This window comes from Odocoileus virginianus, chromosome 28, assembly GCF_023699985.2.
Source record: "Odocoileus virginianus isolate 20LAN1187 ecotype Illinois chromosome 28, Ovbor_1.2, whole genome shotgun sequence".
In the NCBI taxonomy this organism is placed as follows: domain Eukaryota; kingdom Metazoa; phylum Chordata; class Mammalia; order Artiodactyla; family Cervidae; genus Odocoileus; species Odocoileus virginianus.
This window is the reverse complement of record NC_069701.1, coordinates 43973005-43995122: the sequence shown is the minus strand read 5'-3', so window position 1 is coordinate 43995122 and position 22118 is coordinate 43973005. Positions and strand designations below refer to the sequence as shown.

The 22118-nt window shown below is 57.7% G+C and overlaps 1 long non-coding RNA gene across 2 annotated transcripts; it reads right to left on the bottom strand.

Moving 5' to 3' along the window:
• Nucleotides 1-3826: 3826 nt before the first annotated feature.
• LOC110149602 (uncharacterized) lies at nucleotides 3827-5225 on the bottom strand. Of its 2 annotated transcripts, XR_011484234.1 has the most exons (3): nucleotides 5089-5225; nucleotides 4328-4489; nucleotides 3827-4154 (listed from the first exon to the last, which is right to left on the bottom strand). It is a non-coding gene; the product is annotated as an uncharacterized lncRNA (long non-coding RNA). The 2 variants fall into 2 exon arrangements; XR_002317499.2 differs by lacking the exon at nucleotides 5089-5225 and having other exon boundaries at nucleotides 4328-4693.
• Between the last annotated feature and the right edge of the window lie 16893 nt (nucleotides 5226-22118).

The window sequence follows — 22118 nt, the reverse complement described above, 5'->3', positions numbered from 1 at the left end:
GCCACCTGATGTGAAGAACTGACTCATTGGAAAAGATCCTGATGCTGGGAAGGATTGAAGGTGGGAGGAGAAGGAGACGACAGAGGATGAGATGGTTAGATAGCATCACTGACTCCATGGACATGAATTGAGCAAGCTCCGGGAGATGGTGAAGGACAGGGGAGCCTGGCGTGCTGCGGTTCAGTGGGTTTCAAAGAGCAGAACATAACTTAGCAACTGAACATTAGGACTAGAAGGAAATGCTACTCCTTTGTTAAGGGATATTGATCAAAAAAGGCAGCAAACATCAGATTTAGTGCTGGGGCTTTAGAGTCACTCCAGGAAGGCCTGGGGCGTGTGTCCTGCAACATCCAGCATGCCCCTTGGGCCCTGGCAGGAGCACCGGGAACACGCGGTGGGGTGCCCAGATCTCAGCTGAGGGTGAGGGCGAGAGGAGCCACCTGGCCAGGTTGGCATGGCCCTGAGCCCCTCATCTCCCGTGTGGTCAGTCCCTCCCTGGACTCAGCTGGCCACAGCCTGTGACCAGGGGGGCAGAGCAGGGACCCGCAGGCATGACTGGGCTCTGAGAACCTCGAGGCTCCTGTGGGCCCTCGGGACTTTGCTCACAGGGTTGAGTTGGATCCAGCCTCTTTAAGGCTCCGCTGGCCACTGCCCCCGCCCCCACCTGCTGGTCCTGGAGAGAAGCTCAGAATTTCCTCCCTGGGCAGGGGGTTTACGTTCCCTCTTTGTCCTTGCACGTTGTCTCGGGCTGAGCTGTGTCCCCAGTTCACAAGCAGGAGTCCTGACCCCAGCCCCCAGATGTGAGCATTTGGAGATAAGCCTTTAAAGATGGGTTAACGTGAAATGTGGGCTTCCCTGCTGGCTCAGTGGCAGAGAACATGCCTGCCAACGCAGGAGACCCGGGCTTGATCCCTGGGTCGGGCAGATCCCCTGGAGAAAGGAGTGGAAACCCACTTCAGTATTCTTGCCAGGGAAGTCCCATGGACAGTGGAACATGGTGGGCTACAGTCCATGGGTCGCAAGAGTCAAACGACTGAGCGACTAACAAGCCAGGCAGAAGGTAAAATGAGGTTGCCAGAGTGGACTCCAACCTCACAGGACTGATGTCCTTAGGAGGAGGTCAGGATACAGACACACACAGAGGAGTGGCCACGTGAGGACGTGGAGAGGAGACGGCCGTCTGCATGCCCAGGAGCGAGGCCTCAGGAGGACCAGCCCAGCCCACACCTGGGTCTGGGGTTCCAGCCTCCAGGCCTGGAGACAGTAAGCAACATCAATGTTGCTCAGTCGCCCTGGGAAACAGCCTCCAGGAGGACCAGAGAGCGCGTTCGGGTGGCCATGGGGCTTTGGGGCCGTCACCTGTTGGCATTCCCACCGAAAGCCCACTCCCTGCACACTGGGGGGTGTGACCAGGGGCGTGCCAGCGGCTCAGAGACCCCGGCCCAGGGTGAAGGAGCTCTGTCCAAGGACAGTCTTGACAGGGGTCGACTATCACTTCATCTGACAGACATCTAAGCCAGCCGAGATTGGCCAGCAGCCTTGGGGGTCACGCCGCTGTGTAGGCAGCACCCCACCAAGCTGACCCCCGAGACCCAGGCTGGGCTCCCGATAGGTGGGGCCATGGGGATGAGGCCAGGGCTGCCCCTCGCCACCCCAGTTCCCCTCCCCGCACTCCCGGCCTGGTCCTGCAGCAGAAGGCGCCTGCCCTGTTCCTCGGGAACACTTCCAAGCCCCGAATTCCCCTCTTCTGGGTTCGGGATGCTGTCCGCTAGCCGCCCTGAGCTGGCCCCACGACCAGCCTCACACGTCCTGTCTTCCGCATGGCTGAGAAGCCAGACCGCGCCCTCCGCAGCCAGGCCGCCTCCTCCTGCACTCTCAGGTGGGGCATTGGGGGCCGGGGTTGGGGGGTGGTTGTAGGGCGTTTTCCAGATCCAAATCCCCTCGGTGTCCGCAGGCCTATTTAACGAGGCCCCAGGGAGATCAGGGGCTTCGCTGCCTCACGTCGCAGGTGCCCCTGCAGTGGCCTGGGGTCCACGGCATCCTGTCTGCTCGGCCTTCCTGGGGCCCAAGGACCAGAAAGCGGGGCTCCCTGCTACTCGGCATCTGCAGGGCAATGAGCGATCTGCGCATCTTCCCTCTTGTGCTCAGACGGCGGCTCCAGCTCCAGCTGCAGGGTCGGCCACGGGCCGAGACTCCCGTATCCCTCTGTGGCCCCTGCGCCCAGCCAGATCCTTCCCCAGGGGGCCTGGAAGCCACCCCTGTGTGGCTTGGGCCCCCTGGCGCCCACCCCCGAGCCCTGCCTAAACTGCCTCCCTTACAGTCTACAGAGTCAACCCCACCTCTGTCTGAAGATGGGACCCCACACGGAGAGCCGGGAAGAGGGGCAGCATGCCCCCTGCTTAGAGTCGGCTTTTAAGACCCTTACTGAAAACCCGTCTCGGGTCTCCAGGGTGGGTGGTGGGGTGCCCTCTAAGGATGCCAGCATCCACAGCGGCCTTCTGTCTGAAATCTGGGCTCAAACAAGACCAGCGCCCAAACAGCAGCTCTTGGCCAAACCGCAGGCATCTCAGTCCTTTGGCCTCTTGGCATGAGGCGGGCCGAGCTCCAGGCCACGGAAGTTTACCCAGGGATGGGGAGGTCTCCTGCCCTCCCCTCAGGCAGGAAGCATTGGCACAGCTCACTGATAAGCTGGTCAAAGGCTCCTGGCAGGGCTGGGTGCCAGCTGCACCTTTGAACCGGAGGGCCGGTGCTCAGTTTGGTGGGGGCAGCTGTCCCTTCTGTCACTTCCCCAGAGTCCTTCCAGGGGAGCTCCAGCCACTGCCTGGAGCCCATCGGAGGCCTAGGTCGCTGTAGACATGGGGTCCAGGGGTGGTCGTGGGCAAGGTGAGCAGCCTGCTGGCCATGAAGCTCATGTGTCTGGAGTTCCAGTCGCGGCTCACATGGGTTGAGCTCTTCCTTCTGTTTGGTCGAGGTGTTTGGCAGGGGGCGCTCCCGGAGTGTCACCCCCGCCCCCGCACTGGCTTCTCAGCATCCGCGTGTCTGCAGGGACTCTTTCAGGACCCGCAAACCTGAGGTTGTTTGGTGCCCTCGAGTTGGAAAAATAATTGGCCTAAATATCAGAGGAAATTCAGACTTCTTCAACCATTTAAACAGCCAACTCATTGGAGAAGACCCTGACTGGGAAAGATTGAAGGCAGAAGGAGAAGAGGGCAGAGGACGAGGTGGTTGGATGACCTCACTGACTGAATGAACTTGGGCAAACTCTGGGGGATGGTGAGGGGCAGGGAGGCCTGGAGTGCAATCCATGGGCTCGCAGAGAGTTGGACATGACTCGGCAACTGAACAACGGCAACCACAACTCCTTGGTCCTGTAACCAGCGGGCGTGGAGCTGCCCCAGTGGGCCCTGCTGTCTTCTCCCCCGCCTCTCTATAATTGAGGTGTGATGGGGGCTTGGTAATGAGAGGCCTGAGGAAACTGCCTCCCACCCCAAAAGATCCAGAGCCCCCGACGGCACTCTGCTAGGTCCCTCTGGTTTTTCTCACCATCTCCTGTTTTTATGATTCGCGCTGAGAGAATCCTAAGGACGAACGCTTTGTCCTGGAGATTAGCGCGTGTTGTATCAGAAACTCTCACTTTCTGTTACCGGGCGGTGCCGAGCTGTCCTTTTACCAGGATTACTGATTCCTCCTGCTGTGCTGGCCATCGGTTACTCCCAGTGCCATGGGTGAACAATGTCACGTGTTGGCGTCTGTCCCCAATGTGACATTTGGAGATCGGGTCTTTCCAGAGGTGACGGAGGTGACAAAGGTCATTGGCTGGGCCCTATTCCTGTGCAATTATGGTTTATAAAAGGGGGAAATGTGGAGACGGACACACGTCAGGGGGTCAGACGCCACGGGAAGGTGAAGGCAGAGGTTGGGGTGAGGCTTCCACCTCGATGATGCCGAGGATGCCGGAGACCGGAGCAAACCCCCACAGCGGGGGGAGAGCGTGGCACTCCCCCCTTTAGAGCCTTGGGGGGCAGCCCTGCAGCCCCTCGACCTGGGACTTCCCTTCTCCAGGACGGAGCGTATGGACTTCCTCTGATCAAGCTGCCTGTGTGGGGCGCTCTTTCCTGGCTGCTGGGGGTGCAGTCGTCCTCGGTTCTGGGTAACTGTGAATAGATAATCACCCCGCAGGGTGTTCTGGGCGACTGTGGAGAGAACACCACCCCCGCAGGGTGTTTGGTGGTGCAGCCCCCGCCTCTCTTGGAACCACTCAGATTCCCCAGAGGCCTGGGGCAGCCTCTGAGCCCAGGGGCCCGCCAGCTCTGCGCAGGGCTGGCACCTGGGGCTTTCCGTCCATCTCCGCCCGTGGGCCCTCTGGGGGGAGCTCCTCTGGTCCTGGCGCGTCGCTCAGCTGTGCCAAGGTGCTGGGGCTTCTGCTTCTCTTGGTGGGCTGCCCCCGCATCCCTTTCATCTGAGGACTTTCATTTTTTACTGTGGGAAACTGTCCCATTATTACTTTAACAATTTCCCTCTCCATTAAAATTAAAAAACTTGTTATCTGTGGTGAGAAACACACCATATAGAATTTCCTGTGTCAGTCATTTCCAGGCGCACGGCTCGGGACCCTGACACTCACCAGGCTGTGTTACCTGCCCCACCGTCAGCCCCAGAATCTGTTCGTCTTCCCGAACGGACACTCCGTCCCCACCAGACACTCACTCCCCTCCCCCGTGGCCCCAGCCCCCGGCCCCCCGTCCACTTCCCCCTTGGGATGTGGATGAGACCCCTCCAGGGACCTCCTGTGGGGGAGTCAGACAGCATCCGTCCTTGTGAGACTTGATTACTTCCCTGCGCATCACGTCCTCAAGGGTCATCCACGTTGCAGCCTGTGTCAGGGTTTCCTTCCCCTTTAAGGCTGAGCAGCTTTCACGGACGGACAGACTGCATTTTGTGTGTCCATCCGCTCACCCACTGATGGGTTGCCCAACTTGGCTGCTGTGAACCCCAGTGCCCAAGGTTTGGGGGCCTGCTGTCAGTGCCTGGGGGTCCTCCAGGTTTTCTTGAGGAGAGAAGGGGATGAGCTCAAGCCTTCAGACTCACCCTGATGTGTCCCCCTGGACCAGACCCCTCTTAGACGGACCCTCCCCTGGACCCTCTGGGGGAGGGGCATTGCAGGCCTGACTCTCCAGCCCAGGAGCTCGGAGTGGGAGGCAGGGAGGAGGGATTCTGGATGGGCTGGTGCACCGCCTGGCCTGGATGTTGCCATGACAGCACCTATTGTCCCCCTCCCACCATGTCACTGCTGCCAACCTCTGACCCCTGGCTCCAGAGCCCTGAGATCAGAGAGTGGCCAGAAGGCCTCATCCGGGCTGCTCCCCACCTGCCCGGCACCTCCAGCTCTCCTGCTGAGCGCCCTCTGTCTCTGTGTCTGTCTGCATCTCTCTGCGTCTCTGTCTGTCAGACCATTCACCACTCCGGGTGCTGATCAGCAACTACGTCATTAGATAGGACTGAATTAGTGAAAGTGAAGTGAAGTCGCTCAGTCGTGTCGACTCCTTGTGACCCCGTGGACTGTAGCCCACCAGGCTTCTCCATCCATGGGATTCTCCAGGCAAGAATATTGGAGTGGGTTACCATTTCCTTCTCCAGGGGATCTTCCCAACCCAGGGAACTAACCCGGGTCTCCCGCATTGGAGACAGATGCTTTAACCTCTGAGCCACCAGGGAAGCCCGTACGGCTGAATTAAAACCCCATAAATCTCAAAACTAAATAAAGCAGCCGGGCCAGCCCTGTGTGCAAACAAGAAGCATCCTGTGGCCTCCGCCTCACTGCTGGGGAGGGCGGGACAGCCCCTAGCCTCCGGCACTTTCCCACCAAACCTGCCGACGCCACCCCACTCTGAGGCCTTTCGAGTCAGAAGGAGGATGCGTCTGTGCTGGGATTCTCACAGAGGAGGGGCCGCCCCAAGGCTAAGGGAGCCCTGAGAATGGGTGTGGGGTGCCCAGCACACCTGGGGCTCCATGCAGATTCATTCCCGGCCTCCCTGCCTCCCACGGACCCCCGGCACCGGGCTCTGCCCTCCAGGGTGAAGGGGGGCGGGAGCCTCCTGCCCTCCAACGCCCACCTGTGGGCTTGGTTGCCTGTGGGCTGGGCTGATGCCCTGAAGGGACAGAGGGAGTGAAGCTATCGGGGCTGGTCCCCATCCATAGGCACCCCCTCACTGAGGCGCCTGGGGGCTACAGGACCACTGCCCAGGACCCAGGTTCCTCCCGGGATGGGACGGCCATAACCTGAGTGTGGGCTGGCCCCTGTGGTCCCCAGCGGTGAGTCCGGGAGGCAGGCCATGTTCTCAGGTCCCTGAGCCCCACTCCCAGGCTCGTGTCTGTGGCCCCAGGAAAGCGGTGTCCCCGGGGGCAGCAGGCCGGGCCCGCTTCCCCGAGGCCAGAAGAGCAGGCACTCAGGCAACTTGGAGGCCTGGCCCGGGCTGCAGGTGGCTGCCACCCTGCCCTCCGGGGCTGGGGGGCATCGCTAAAGATAGGGCCCCCTCCCTCCTGCACAGGCCTGGACGTGGCCTCAGAATCCTGGTGAACACCCTGCTCCGGGCAGCCCCATGCCCAGGGCTGCCGTGTAAGGAGCACCTCTTGATGTCCGGGAAGCCTGGCCTCCCCAAGTGATGGGGGTGCTGCTGGGCAGAGGGCCTGATTTGCCAGGAGGGGTCTGTAAGAGTGGGGCACCTGGAGGCCCTGCCACCAGTATCTCTCACCCCCAGCACCCCCTTATGGAGTGGGAGCAGCGGCCACAGAGATGTCTGGTCAACCTGCAGGTGGCCTGGGGCTTGGCCGCATTCTGAGCCGAGTTGCCTTCCTTCCTGGCCTGGGGCCTTTGTTTTACTGGGAGGGGGAGACCGCAGTAGATCTCTCCTTTGCTGGGAATAGCCCTGCTTTCACTGGCCCCGAGCTGAGCGCACGGCTCCTGGCGCAAGAACCCTCAGATCCGCATGGGCCGGGTGACTCCAGCTCCCAACAGGAGCGGCCAGCCCTGGGCTGAGAGACCCCCATGAGCCCCCGAGGGCAGCCAGTTGCCTGTGCCAGCCCATCCTCAGATCCCCTTGGGAAGCAATGTCCGCCTGGTCCCTCCCCGCACAACCCCTGGTCGGTCTGTGGGGTCCGGGCAGACAGCAGTGCCCTGCGTGTGGGCACGGTGGGGCTTCATCCGTATCTGCCGCACAAGAAAAGGAGAGAACAGTCCCAGCCCTGGTCAGTGGGGCGTGCGGTCATGCAGCCCCAGGAAAGCCCAGTCCGCCTGGTCTGGAGCCGCAGGTCAAGATGTTTGTGTGGAGGGTGGGCAGGGGCCAGGTCTGTGCTGGGAGCGGGCCTGGACACAGCTCCGCCCTGACCCTGCTCCTCCGTTCAGGAGGTGCCCTGCCTTCCTTTCTGTAGATTATGCTGCCCAGAGGGGTTGATTTTTTTAAATTATTTTTTTTAAATGTGGCAAAGTGCACACCACATAAAGCCTGCCCTCTCAACCGTTTGTAAACGAGGTTTCAGCAGCATTGAGCACATTCACAAGGCTTTGCCACCGTCACCAAGATCACCTCCAGAAATTTCTCACCTTTCCAAACAGACCCTCTGTCCCCAGTGAATGCCTGCTCCCCTCCCCCGCCGCCAGACCCTGCCCCCTCCGTCTACTTCCTGTGTCTATGGCTGTGACCCCTCCAGGGACCTCCTGTGAATGAGTCAGACAGCATCCGTCCTTCTTGTCTGGATTATTTCACTGAGCATCATGTCCACGAGGTCCATCCAGGTTGCAGCCTGTGTCAGGGTTTCCTTCCTCTTTAAGGCTGAGTAGTAGTCCACTGGTGGATGGACCACGTTTTGTGGATGCACTCATCCATGGCTAAACACTGAGTTGCCTCCTCCTCTTGGCAACTGTAGCGCTGCTCTAGTGTGCAAGGGGCTGACGTTCTATAATGAGCGGACAGGTGTGATCTGAGGTCATGAGAGAACCGTGGGGGCTCCCACACATCCCGAAGATGTGTGGCCCCCAGCGTGGGCCCAGCTGGAGCTGATTGGGGCTCAGTGTGCAGAGGCTGGACGGGTGTGGGAGGCCCCAGCCCCGCCATGTGCTCAGTCTTGCTGGAAGCCCCTCGTCGAAGGTCTTGCAGGTCTGGTGAGAAGCCCTGGGGACCCCGGCCCCTGATGGCATTGCCAGTGGGCTCGGAGTGGGCAGCCAGGCACGGCAGTCTCAGCTTTAGAGCCCCTGAAAATCCCAAAGTCTGTTCTCAGGTCAAGGGTGGACCTCAGCCCGACCCTGGGGCTGAAGGCGGCAGAGACCACGAGCTGACCAACACGTCAGCGTCTGCCTGCAGCTGTCTATCCTCAGCGATGCCCCATGGCTGCCCCATGCCAGGTGGCGCTGAGCTGCTCTCTCTTCTACGAGGTCCAGCATCCTCCAGCCCCCAGCGGGCCCACCCCCAGCCAGGAGCTCAGATTCTCCTCTAGACCTCCAGGACAATGTTCACTCAAGAAGGCTTTCCTTGTCATTCTCCGGAACTCTGCATTCAGTTGGGTGTATCTTTCCCTTCAGGCTTCCCTGATGGCGTAAATGGTAAAGAATCTTGTCTGCAGTGCAGGAGATGTGTGTTTGATTCCTGGGTCAGGAAGATCCCTTGGAGAAGGGAATGGCAACTCACTCCAGTATTCTTGCCTGGAGAATTCCATGGACAGAGGAGCCTGGTGGGCTACAGTCCATAGGGTCACAAAGAGTTGGACATGACTGAACGACTAATACTCTCATTTTCATCTTTGCCTTTCTCCTTTCCCTTTAGTTTTCCTTTCCTCAACTATTGTAAGGCCTCCTCAGATAACCCTTTGCCTTCTTGCATTTCTTTATCTTTGGGACGGTTTTGGTCTTGGTTCCTGTAACGTGTTATGAATCTCCATCTGTAGTTCTTCAGGCACTCTGTCTACCCGATCTAATCCCTTGAATTTATTCATCATCACTATATAATCATAAGGGATTTGATTTAGGTCATACCTGAATGGTGTAGTGGTTTTCCCTACTTTCTTCAATTTAGTCCTGAATTCTGCAATAAGGAGCTCATGATCTGAGCCATAGTACAGCTCCAGGTCTTGTTTTTGCTGACTGTATAGAGTTTCTCCAACTTTGGCTGCAAAGAAGAAATCGATCTGATTTCAGTATTGAGCATTGGTGATATCCACAGAGTCGTCTCTTGTGCTGTTGGAAGTGTGTTTGTTATGACCATGTGTTCTCTTGGCAAAACTCTGTTAGCTTTTGCCCTGATTTATTATGTACTCCAAGGCCAAACTTGCCTGTTATTCCAAGTATCTCTTGACTTCCTACTTTTGCATTCCAGTTCCCTATCATGAAAAGGACATCTTTTTTTGGTGTTAGTTCTAGAAGGTCTTGTGGATCATCATAGAACTGTTCAAATTCAGCCTCTTTGGCATCAGTGGTTGGGGCATAGACTTGGATTACTGTGATACTGAATGATTTACCCTGGAAATGAACAGAGATCAGTCTATCATTTTTGAAACCGCACCCAAGTACTGCATTTTGGACTCTTGTTGACTATGAGGGCTGCTCCATTTCTTTATAATAGAAATAGAGGAAAACAATAGACAGAGAAAGACTAGAGATCTCTTCAAGAAAACTGGAGACACCAAGGGAACATTTCATGCAAAGATGGGCACAATAGAGGGCAGAAACAGCAAGGACATAACAGAAGCAAAATAGATTAAGAGGAGGTGGCGAGAATACACAGAAGAGCTATATAAGAAAGATCTTAATGACCCAGATAACCACGATGGTGTGATCACTCACCTAGAGCCAGACATCCTGGAGTGTGAGGTCAAGTAGGTCTTAGGAAGCATTATTATGACCAAAGCTAGTGCAGGATTCCAGCTGAACTATTTTAAAACCTAACAGTTCATGCTGTTAAAGTGCTGCACTCAATATGCAAGAAAATTTGGAAACCTCAGCAGTGGCCACAGGACTGGAAAAGGTGTTTTCATTCCAATCCCAGAGAAATGCAATGCTGAAGAATTTTCCAACTACCGCACAATTGTGCTCATGTAACATGCTAGCCAGTTCATGCTTAAAATCCTTCAAGTGAGGCTTCAGTAGTACGTGAACCAAGAAATTCCAGATGTTCAAGCTGGATTTAGAATAGGCAAAGGAATCAGAGATCAAATTGCCAACATCCACTGGATCATAGAAAAGTAGGTAATTCCAGAGAAACATCTACTTCTGCTTCATTGACTACACAGAACAAAGCCTTTGACTCTGTGGATCATAACAAAGTGTGGAACATTCTTAAAGAGATAGAAATACCAGACCACCTGACCTGCCTCCTGAGAAACTTGTATGCAGGTCAAGAAGCAACATTTAGAACCAGACATGGAACAATGGACTGGTTCAAAATTGGGAAAGGATTTGTCAAGGCTGTACATTGTCACCCTGGCTTATTTAACTTCTAAGCATCATGCGAAATGCCAGTCTGGATGAAGCCCAAGCTGGAGTCAAGATTTCCAGGAGAAATAGCAATAACTTCAGATATGCAGATGATAGCACTCTAATGGCAGAAAGTGAAGGGGAACTGAGAAGCCTCTTGGTGAGGCTGAAAGAGGAGAGTGAAAAATCTGGCTTAAAACTCATCACTCAAAAAACTAAAATCATGGCATCTGGTCTCATCACTTCACGGCAAATTTGATGTTGTTCACTCACTCAGTCATGTCTGACCCTTTGCAACCCCATGGACTGCAGCACGCCATGCTCCCTGTCCATCACCAGCTCCCAGAGCTTGCTCCAACTCGTGTCCATTGAGTCAGTGATGCCATCCAACCATCTCATCCTCTGTCATCCCCTTCTCCTCCTGCCTTCAATCTTTCCCAGCATCACGGTCTTTTCTAATGAATTGGCTCTTCACATCAGGTGGCCAAAGTATTAGAGCTTCAGTGAATATTCAGGATTGATTTCCTTTAGGATTGACTGGTTTGGTCTCCTTGCAGTGCAAGGGACTCTCAAGAGTCTTCTCCAACACCACAGTTCCAAAGCATCAACCCTTTAGTGTTCAGTTTTCTTTATGGTCTAACTCTCACATCCATACATATCAAGGCAAATAGATGGAGAAAAAATGGAAACGGACAGATTTTCTTTTCTTGGGCTCCAAAATCACCATGGACTGTGACTGCAGCCATGAAATCAGCACACTTGGTCCTTGGAAGGAAAGCTATGACAAACTTAGACAGTGCATGAAAAAGCAGAGACATCACTCTACCAACAAAGGTCTGAATAGTCAAAGCTACGGTCTCTCCAGTAGTCATGTACGGATGTGAAATTAGACCAGAATTTCTAAAATCTCTCAGCAGCAGAGCCCAGGGGAGGGGCAGAGGTGCTGACCAGGAGGCCTGCGGGGTCCCTTGTGTGGACAGTGATCTGGCCCCATCCCCTCCGGTTTTTGCATCTGGCCGACCCTCACCGGGCTGGGCTGGTGTCCTCACAGACTCCCAGAGGCCAGCAAGTACCCACCTGCTGTGGGGACGGGAGACCCACCTGCCCTGGTACAGGGGGTATAGTTATACCAGGACTCACCTGCCCTGGGGATCCCAGCCTTGGAGGCCCAAAGGCACAGTGTCCAAGTAGAGTCCCCTGCTCCCTGGCCCAGTGGGGGTCTAGCACTCGGGATTGAGCCTCCCGTGGGCCCTGCCCCCCCGTGCTGCCCCCACATCACCCCTCACTCTGATGCATCAATGCCCGTGAACAGTGTGTCCCCCAAACCTCAGGGGGGTCTGCAGGGAGGGGCTCCATAAACAGTGGAATAAATGGATGAGTGAAGGTGAGCAGAGGTGCGTGCAGGTGAGCCAGTGGCGTCTGACCAGCCGGTGAGCGAGCTGCAGGCACGGCCCTGGCGTCCTGCAGAGCCTCCTGGTTGAGCTGGCCTGGCAGCCGAGGCAGGAGCGTCTCCCGGCTGGATCTGCCCGCCCCACGTGCTACCTCCCCAGCCCTGGCGCTGACCTGTGGGGATGGGGGCAGTGGGCAGGGGGGCTGCGGCCAGCTCCCTTGCTGTGCCGCCACCCAGGGCGTGTCCCCCACTAGGGTGCCCGTGGCTGCTTCATGCTGGGCCACGCCCTCCCAGCCTGAGCTCCTGGAGGTGCGTGGTGATTTCAGCCACCGCGACCAACGACCCAAGCCGGAGAACGTCGCTCCCAGTGAACGCTGCTCTGACCAGGGGTTGGCGGTCAGGGAACTGGAGGGCCCAAGGACGTGGCTCTGGCCGCTCGGTCAGCCCTGGGTGCGCTGGTTCACTGGGCTCCCGGCAGCAGCCCTCCTGTGCCCACCCTGTCTCCAAGACTGCTCCGCCTGCGGCTCCTGTCTCGCCTCCCCCTCCCCGTCTGCTCCCCATGACCCTCTCCTTGGAGTTGGACCCAGCAGGGAACCAGGATGAAGGGCGCTCAAGGGCCTCCCCTTAGTTACAGCTGTGAAGACCTGTTTCCCAAACACACACTCACAGCTTCCGGGGCTGTGGTGCAGGTGTGAATTTTGGGTGCCACCATTCACTAGCTTCACTTGCAGCCCAGAGAGGGTGGTCCGGAGGGCAGGCAGGGTGTCCTGCACAGCTGAGGGTCAGAGTCCCTGCAGGCCTGACTGCACCAGGCCCACATCTGCCCTGCACCGTTCCCGCTTTCTGGAAAGTCCCCAGGCCTCTCCCCTCTGGGACAAAGATCCTGGGCCTCAAGCTGACCGGTCACTAAGGTCCTTCAAGTGCTGGAGGTGGAGCCACGTCACCACCCCGCCCCCCGCCCCTCCAGGCTAAACCGACAGTGCCGCCTGCTCCCAAGAGAATAGCCACGGTCCCCGGAGACCCCAGAGCCTGTTCCTGGGCCCCACTCTGAAGCTCCTGGGCAGGCCCAGGGGCTGAGCATCCCTGGGACCCCCCGCCGGCCTGTGTCCTGGCCTTCACCCGGCCCACCTGCCAGCTCTGCTGGGGGAGGGGCGTCTGTGGGGACCAGCGGCCTGGCACCTGCCCTCGGAGGCCCTGTGCTCTCGCTTCTGAAACTGCCTCCCTGCCCCGCACCACCTGGCCAAGTTCTCCCTGGGCTTTATTGCCGGCACACAGTCCTGAGTGCTCCTTTTCTGTGGTGTCCCCACCACCAGCATCAGAGCCGCGACGGGGAGGGGGGTGGTCTGTGTTGAGAGCAGGCCCTCGGCCGCGTCCTGACTGAAGGAAGCAGTGGCTTACTCACGTGCTGCCTGCCACGTGCCCCCAGCTTCGTCCTCGCAGCCGCTGTGGGGTGGGGGGGGTGTCCTCACAATGCAGGAGTCCCCAGCCTGCAGTCCTGAGCGGGGCTCCCCAGGGTCGGGGGTCAGCGTGGGTGCTGGGTGCCAGGGGGAGGGGGGTGAGAGCCGCCGGCCCTGTGGATGAGGTGGGGGGCTGGGGGCCAGCGGTGAGCGTGCTCTGGCCGGAGCTGCCCGGCAGGGAGGGGCACAGGCCAAGTATGTGGACGCCATCCAGTGACAGGAGGGTTAGGACGTCCCGGGCCGGGGAGGCTCGGACATCACCGTGGACGAGGTCCCTTCCCTGCCCAGGTGTCCCGCAGGCGGACACAGCTCCATGGTGACCCCTGCAGCCGTGGGGCACGGGGCAGCGGGCACGCCAGGTGCTCTGCTCTGGCCTTTGCTGACAAGCTAGCCGAGCCGGGGCGGCAGGCAAGCCTCCCTCCTATCAGGCCCGGGGGGGCCCCTCAGGGAGTGGCCTGGTGTGTCCCCACGTCAGCAGGTCAGGGCCGTGAAGTCAGCCTTATCGGTGGGGATGTTGTCTCAGGCGGAGCTGGGCTGCCAGGTCTGGAGGGCGTTGCCTGCCCCTCCCACGGCCCGGGGGGAAGGGTGGCTGGCAGCCTGGGTCAGGGGCCTGGGAGGGCCAGGTGGGGCGGGCAGCAGGGTGCCCAGTGCTTGGAGCTCGCCCTGGCCTCCGAGGGCCTGTCCTGCCCCCTGGTCCTCCCGGAGCTTCTGCCCTGGGGGCCTGGTGACGCCTGGGTACGGGGGGCCTGGCCTGCTCAGGGTCCCACTGGGGATGGGCCACGGGCACCAGCTGGGCTGTGTCTGCAGTGGCACTGGGGGTACCAGGGGTGCCCAAGAGCACCCACATGCCCTCTGCCTGGATTCTCGAGAGGGGACCCCTGCCCACAAGTGAGGAAACAGTCTCAGGGTCTCATCTGCCTCATATGAGGTCACTGGCTGGTGGTTTGGACCATCATGGTCAGAGCTCGCCTCATCCTGCAGGGCTGGGCACCTTGCAGAAACACGCCGCATAGGAAAATAAAGGCAGCCCTGTGGGGAAGCAGGGAAAGAGAGGCCGACCCGGGACGCGGGTAGGGCCAGGCCGGCAGTGGGCAGCGGGCACTGCCCGCTCGTGGCGGGGGTGGCACCAAGTCTTCCTGTTGCTCCTGCCTGGACAAGCGAGGTGGGGCCACGGAGAGGCAGGGGAGCCAGGGCCCCAGGGCCCTGAGGGCTAGAGAGGGAGGGGCAGAGGGCCGGGGGTGCAGACTCACAGCCGCCGGGGACTCTGTGTCCGCCAGGCTGAGCCTCGTCTTCGCTCCCAGAACATCGGGTTCTGGGTCTGCCCCCAGGACCCCTGCCGGCCCCCAGCTCTGTGTCCACTTTGAGAAGGCCTGCCCAGCATCCGAGCCCCCCTGGACACCCCCTGCACAAAGCCCTTCCCTGTCCGCTGAGCCCGTCCTCACCCCACCCGGCCCTCGGCCACAGCTGGGCAGCAGGTCTGAGGTCAAGCTCCCAGGCCAGGCCCTCCGGCCGGCCCTGGACCCGCGCATGCGTCCTGGGAGCTGTGGCCGGAGGTGCTCCGGGTGGGGGGCCTGGGCCCTGCTCTGGCCCAGAGCCAGGGGGCGTCTCCAGCCAGAGAGGAAGGCAAACACCCCTTTGTCTGCAGCCTCGGCTTCTGCTCGAGGGTCTCGGGACAAAAGCCAGGTGGGCCGAGGAGCCTGGAGGCTGTCTAGACAGCCCTGCCTGCGGGGGAGGACGGGGACGCACAGGCGTGGGGGACGGGCGCCTGCGTGGGGGACGGGCGCCTGCGGAGGGGCCGGAGCTGGGGCGGCCTGGCCTCGGCCCCGCCCTGCGGTCCTTCTCCCGCCCCTACTTGGCCCTCTGCGAGGTCACCTTCTCCAGGAAGCCAGCAGGATGAGGCTTCCCTCCTGTCTCCCCACTATGGCCTCAGAGCCCCTCCAGTGGGGCCATGGTGGGGGAACCGCCTGAGAGATGTGACCTGGGGGCTGGGCTGGGCGGGGTGCCCTGCTGTGGTCTAGTGCTGCCCGGGCTCTGCCACAGGCCATCGAGACCCGCTGTCCCGGGAGACGCCAAGCTTCATGCCTGCTTCTTACCATTGCCCCTCACACAGCCTCACTTCCTCTTTGCATCCCAGCCCCCGGCAGGCAGCTCGTCACCAGCCTGCATCCTCAGTACTTGGCATCCTCCCGGCCCCCGGGCAAGTGTTCCTCACCCAGGTGCACACCGTTGGAAACGCCCTGCAGCCTGCAGGCAGGCCCCTTCTCCTCGGAGCACGGCTCCCCTGGCCTGTCCATCATCTCCAGACCTGCTGGAGACCCGGTCATGACCACCCCATTCTTACTCGATCTGCCCTGCTGGGATTTAACCCTTCAAGGCCATTTTCTCCTGGCTCCCAGCCTTCTTATGCGCTCACAGCTCTCCGCTTATTCAGGATTACTTTATTGCCCTGGGCAATAAAGATGCAGAAACAGGAACATCTTTAGCAGTATTCTTGGCCCAGGGCTCTGTCCTCTGCCACAGTGTGGGGCAATGCCCCAGGAGCCCAGGTTCCGCAGTGAGGGTGTCACACACAAGGCCCCAGCCAGTCCACAACAGACGTGCCTGCTGCGTGGGCCCCACTTGAAGCTTGGAGAGTTTGAAGCTTAGACTTTTAACAAACTGACTGATATGCTAACCAGTCACTGAGCCCCGGGTCCAGGAGAACGCATGGTCCCCTCCACAAGAAAGAGCCAGAGGCCTAGGGAAGTTACTTCATAGCAGGCAAACCACAAATAAAACCCTTGAAGTGGGGCCCTCAAAAAGAGGCATTAGCTAGTGTGAAAGAAACATTTCTTCTGAGAGACAGAAGAGACATAATAGTTTTGTAAGAAAAAAAAATACAACAGGGAAGTAAAGTATACTTCAGAAAGCATCTATTAATTCAAGGAACTATTGACTCTGAAACAAGATGTGAAAGATGGAGTATGAAAGATGGTTGATAACTCCCCCTCTGCCTCAAGATCAAGTGACCAGCCAAAAAGTTAACTCCCTGCTGACCCAGAACAGAGCCTTCTCCTGAGGAAGAGAGGGAGACCTAGAACCTTGGCATGCATCCTGCACAAGGTCCCGTGGGCAATAGAAGCCACCGGGGCGGATAACGAGAAGGGGCCGGCAGAGGATAAGATGGTTAAACAGCATCACAGCTCAACGGACCTGAATCTGAGCAAACTCCAGGAGGGAGTGGAGGAAAGGGAAGCCTGGTGCACTGTGGTCCACGGGGTCATGGAGCTGGACACGCCTGAGCAACTGAGCTCCACCACCATTAAGGCCACAGGGACCGTGAGAATAATGCCAGGCCATACAGCGAGTCTCAACAGACTTTTGAGAATTGATATCATCCAAGTATGTTCTCTCACTAAAATATAAATTCACTAAAAACCGGTAACAATAGTTGGTAAGAACACCCTTAAATGTTTGAAAATTGAGCAGCATCATGAGTTCTAAATAACCTATGGATTGAAGGTGGCCCAATAAGAATGACAGCTGATTTCTCCTTAGAAATAATAGTGGCTAGAAGATGATAGAAAGGCATCTTTCTAACTGGAGCCCATTATTCAGAGTGAAGTAAGCCAGAAAGATAAAGACCATTACAGTATACTAACACATATATATGGAATTTAGAAAGATGGTAATGATAACCCTATATGCAAAACAGAAAAAGAGACACAGATGTATAGAACAGACTTTTGGACTCTGTGGGAGAAGGCGAGGGTGGGATGTTTTGAGAGAACAGCATGTATAGCATCTATAGTGAAACAGATCACCAGCCCAGGTGGGATGCATGAGACAAGTGCTTGGGCCTGGTGCACTGGGAAGACCCAGAGGAACTGGGATGGGGAATACATGTAAATCCATGGCTAATTCATTTCAATGTATGACAAAAACCACTGCAATGTTGTAAAGTAATTAGCCTCCAACTAATAAAAATAAATGGAAAAAAAAAAAAAAGGAATTGGGTGGAGAGAGAGGTGGGAGGGGGGATCGGGATGGGGAAAACATGTAACTCCAGGGCTGATGCATGTCAATGTATGACAAAAACCACTACAATATTGTAAAGTAATTAGCCTCCAACTAATAAAAATAAATGAAAAAAAAAGAAAAAAAAAGGCACCTTTCTAGAGCAACAGTCAACCACCAGTGAAGTTTAGATGAACAGGAGCAGAGTACTAGAAATAGTAATTAGAAAAGCAAATACAAATGAAAGAAATTTTAATTTTCTTAATTTCTTTTAAAGAACTATTAACGGTTTAAAGCAAAAAAAGAAGGACTTGACTGGTGGTCCAGTGGTTAAGAATCCTGTCAATACAGAGGATGTGGGTTCAAGCCCCGGTCTGAGAGGATTCTACATGCTGTGGAGCAGCTAAGCCCGTGAACCCCAACTGCAGAGCCCATGCTCCCTACAGCCAGGGTTCTGCAATGAGAGGAGACACTGCAGTGAGAAGCCCTCAAACCGCAGCGAAGAGTGGCCCCTGCTGTCCACAGCTAAAGCAAGCCCGTGCATCCGTGAAGACCCAGCGCAGCCAAAAGCAAACAAATAAAGAAATAAAGCATTGACTATGAGAGCTAATGACACATGTGGTAGTAAAATGTATGACACTAATAGCACCACCAATGGAGAATAAATGAAACTAGAACGTTCTAAAGTCCTCACGTTCCAGTCATTTTCAAACAAAACCTTTGCTTGAGCCGTGAGAACCACAATATCAATTTCCAAAAGGAAATATTTGTTTCAATTGTAAGTTTTTAGGGCAGAAATTGAAGCCAAAATTCACATTTTTGTTTATGACACTCATCAGATCAATGTTCTCACACACAAAAGAAATAAAATAAAGTTCTTACACCTCACTTTGAGCTATATGATATTAATTCAAAATAGATTCTGATAAGTTAAGAATGCATACTATAATATTTTAAAAAGCCACTAGAAATGTAAAAGTAGAGATAAAAAGACAATGCGTGTGTGTGCGCTCAGTTGTGTCCACCTCTTTGTGACTCCTGCCAGGCTCCTCTGTCCATGGAATTTTCTAGGCATGAATTCTGGGGAGGGTTGTCATTTTCTCCTCCAGGGGATCTTTCCGACCCAGGGACTGAATCTGCGTCTTTTACATCTCCTGCATTGGCAGGCAGATTCTTTACCACCACACCACCTGGGAAGCATAAAAAGTCAATAGAGGTGTTCAAATTACACATTGAAAAATATTTAACCAACTATACCAATTGTTGGCAATAATGTGAAATAAGTGTCCGACTCTTTGTGACCCCATCTCCTCTGTCGATGGGATTCTCCAGGCAAGGAGTGGGTTGCTATGCCCCCTCCTCCAGGGGGATCTTCCCAAGCCAGGGGCTGACTGTAGAGTGGCGTAACTCTTTCGGAGGTGGTGGAAATGTCATATCTCAATCACAGTGGTGGTTTTGTGAGTGTAAACATTTGTTAAAACTCATTGACTAAGAGCTTGAAACGAATTAATCTTATGGTGTGTGAATTATATCTCAATAAAGTTTACTTTAAAAGCAGAAAAAAAGATTAATTGAAGAGAAATCAGGAACGAGGAACAAAGAACATGTGCGTAAGACAGAAAACAAACTGAGGCATAGACGTAAGCCTGACCGTGCCGATCACAGCAGAGCTGACAGTACGACAGGAGAAAACCTTTCTGAGTTGAAGCAAGATGCGAGTTTTGCTCATTTATTTAGGTGTTTGAGAACCGGACCTGTCTTTTTTCATTGAACAAAAGTCACAAGAACAGATGAAGCCCTTGCTCTCATGGGAAATAAAGTATAGTGGGATCATCATTTTCTGGTTCTACAGTCTCATAATCAGTGTGTAATTGAAAAAGGAACATCATTCTATGGGAACGTGCTTCCTGGGAGGTGAGCCGCCTGAAGCAGAGAACAGCCAGAGCACGTGTCCCTAAACCGGTGATGGAGGCCCAAACGCAGGTCTTCAAGTGGAGCGGGAGAGGACAGGGCCTCTGAACACTGTTCCGTCCAAGGATTATTATTTCTAGTCTTTTTTTTTAAGATTTTTTGATGTGGACCATTTTTAAAGTCTTTGTTGAATTCTGTTACAATATTGTTTCTCCTTGATGTCTTAAAGGCAGGAGGCAGGAGGTGCTCCCTGCCCAGGGGCTGGACCTACCCCCCTGCACTTCACCGCAAGGTCTTAACCGCTTCAAGCTCTTAGACCAGGGGATCCCAAAGGACTGGAAAGAATAAATACTCCCCATGTGCTTTTCCTGGAAATGAAAAGGGCTCAAAGACACTCTCGGAGACGATACAATCAAGAAACAGTCTCTGTGGACGGCCCTGGTGGTCCTTTGTTTGGGACTCTGCCCTCCCAGGGCCCCAGGCAAGGGTTCATCCCCTGGATGAGAAATAAGATCCACAAGCTGCATGTGGATCCTAATAAACTTTCAAGTTCTGTTAAAAAAAAATTGCGTCCTGAGTAGGATGCTCAAGAATGAGGAAGCTGAGACCCAAGGAAGCCAGTGGGAGCCCTGGGGCACTCTGGCCTGGGGGTCACTCTGGCCTGGGGGTCACTCTGGCCTGGGGGACACTCTGGCCTGGGGGTCACTCTGGCCTGGGGGTCACTCTGGCCTGGGGGACACTCTGGCCTGGGGGTCACTCTGGCCTGGGGTGGCCTGGGGGTCACTCTGGCCTGGGGGGCACTCTGGCCTGGGGGACACTCTGGCCTGGGGGTCACTCTGGCCTGGGGTCACTCTGGCCTGGGGGTCACTCTGGCCTGGGGGCACTCTGGCCTGGGGAGCACTCTGGCCTGGGGGCACTCTGGCCTGGGGGTCACTCTGGCCTGGGGACACTCTGGCCTGGGGGTCACTCTGGCCTGGGGGTCACTCTGGCCTGGGGGGCACTCTGGCCTGGGGGTCACTCTGGCCTGGGGTCACTCTGGCCTGGGGGTCACTCTGGCCTGGGGGTCACTCTGGCCTGGGGTCACTCTGGCCTGGGGGTCACTCTGGCCTGGGGGTCACTCTGGCCTGGGGGGCACTCTGGCCTGGGGGTCACTCTGGCCTGGGGGTCACTCTGGCCTGGGGGTCACTCTGGCCTGGGGACACTCTGGCCTGGGGGTCACTCTGGCCTGGGGGTCACTCTGGCCTGGGGGCACTCTGGCCTGGGGGGCACTCTGGCCTGGGGGCACTCTGGCCTGGGGTCACTCTGGCCTGGGGGTCACTCTGGCCTGGGGGCACTCTGGCCTGGGGGGCACTCTGGCCTGGGGGCACTCTGGCCTGGGGTCACTCTGGCCTGGGGGTCACTCTGGCCTGGGGGGCACTCTGGCCTGGGGGTCACTCTGGCCTGGGGGCACTCTGGCCTGGGGGTCACTCTGGCCTGGGGGCACTCTGGCCTGGGGGTCACTCTGGCCTGGGGGCACTCTGGCCTGGGGGTCACTCTGGCCTGGGGGCACTCTGGCCTGGGGGTCACTCTGGCCTGGGGGTCACTCTGGCCTGGGGGCACTCTGGCCTGGGGGGCACTCTGGCCTGGGGGCACTCTGGCCTGGGGGGCACTCTGGCCTGGGGGTCACTCTGGCCTGGGGGCACTCTGGCCTGGGGGTCACTCTGGCCTGGGGGCACTCTGGCCTGGGGGTCACTCTGGCCTGGGGGGCACTCTGGCCTGGGGGCACTCTGACCTGGGGGTCACTCTGGCCTGGGGGCACTCTGGCCTGGGGGTCACTCTGGCCTGGGGGCACTCTGGCCTGGGGGGCACTCTGGCCTGGGGGCACTCTGGCCTGGGGGGCACTCTGGCCTGGGGGTCACTCTGGCCTGGGGGTCACTCTGGCCTGGGGGCACTCTGGCCTGGGGGTCACTCTGGCCTGGGGGCACTCTGGCCTGGGGGTCACTCTGGCCTGGGGGCCACCCTGGCCTGGGGTCACTCTGGCCTGGGGTCACTCTGGCCTGGGGGTCACTCTGGCCTGGGGGGCACTCTGGCCTGGGGTCACTCTGGCCTGGGGTCACTCTGGCCCGGGGGGCACTCTGGCCCGGGGGGCACTCTGGCCTGGGGGTCACTCTGGCCTGGGGGTCACTCTGGCCTGGGGGCACTCTGGCCTGGGGGCACTCTGGCCTGGGGAGCACTCTGGCCTGGGGTCACTCTGGCCTGGGGGTCACTCTGGCCTGGGGGCACTCTGGCCTGGGGGCACTCTGGCCTGGGGAGCACTCTGGCCTGGGGTCACTCTGGCCTGGGGGTCACTCTGGCCTGGGGGCACTCTGGCCTGGGGGTCACTCTGGCCTGGGGGTCACTCTGGCCTGGGGGCACTCTGGCCTGGGGGTCACTCTGGCCTGGGGGCACTCTGGCCTGGGGGGCACTCTGGCCTGGGGGCACTCTGGCCTGGGGGGCACTCTGGCCTGGGGGTCACTCTGGCCTGGGGGCACTCTGGCCTGGGGGTCACTCTGGCCTGGGGGCACTCTGGCCTGGGGGTCACTCTGGCCTGGGGGCCACCCTGGCCTGGGGTCACTCTGGCCTGGGGTCACTCTGGCCTGGGGGTCACTCTGGCCTGGGGGGCACTCTGGCCTGGGGTCACTCTGGCCTGGGGTCACTCTGGCCCGGGGGGCACTCTGGCCCGGGGGGCACTCTGACCTGGGGGTCACTCTGGCCTGGGGGTCACTCTGGCCTGGGGGCACTCTGGCCTGGGGAGCACTCTGGCCTGGGGTCACTCTGGCCTGGGGGTCACTCTGGCCTGGGGGCACTCTGGCCTGGGGGCACTCTGGCCTGGGGAGCACTCTGGCCTGGGGTCACTCTGGCCTGGGGGTCACTCTGGCCTGGG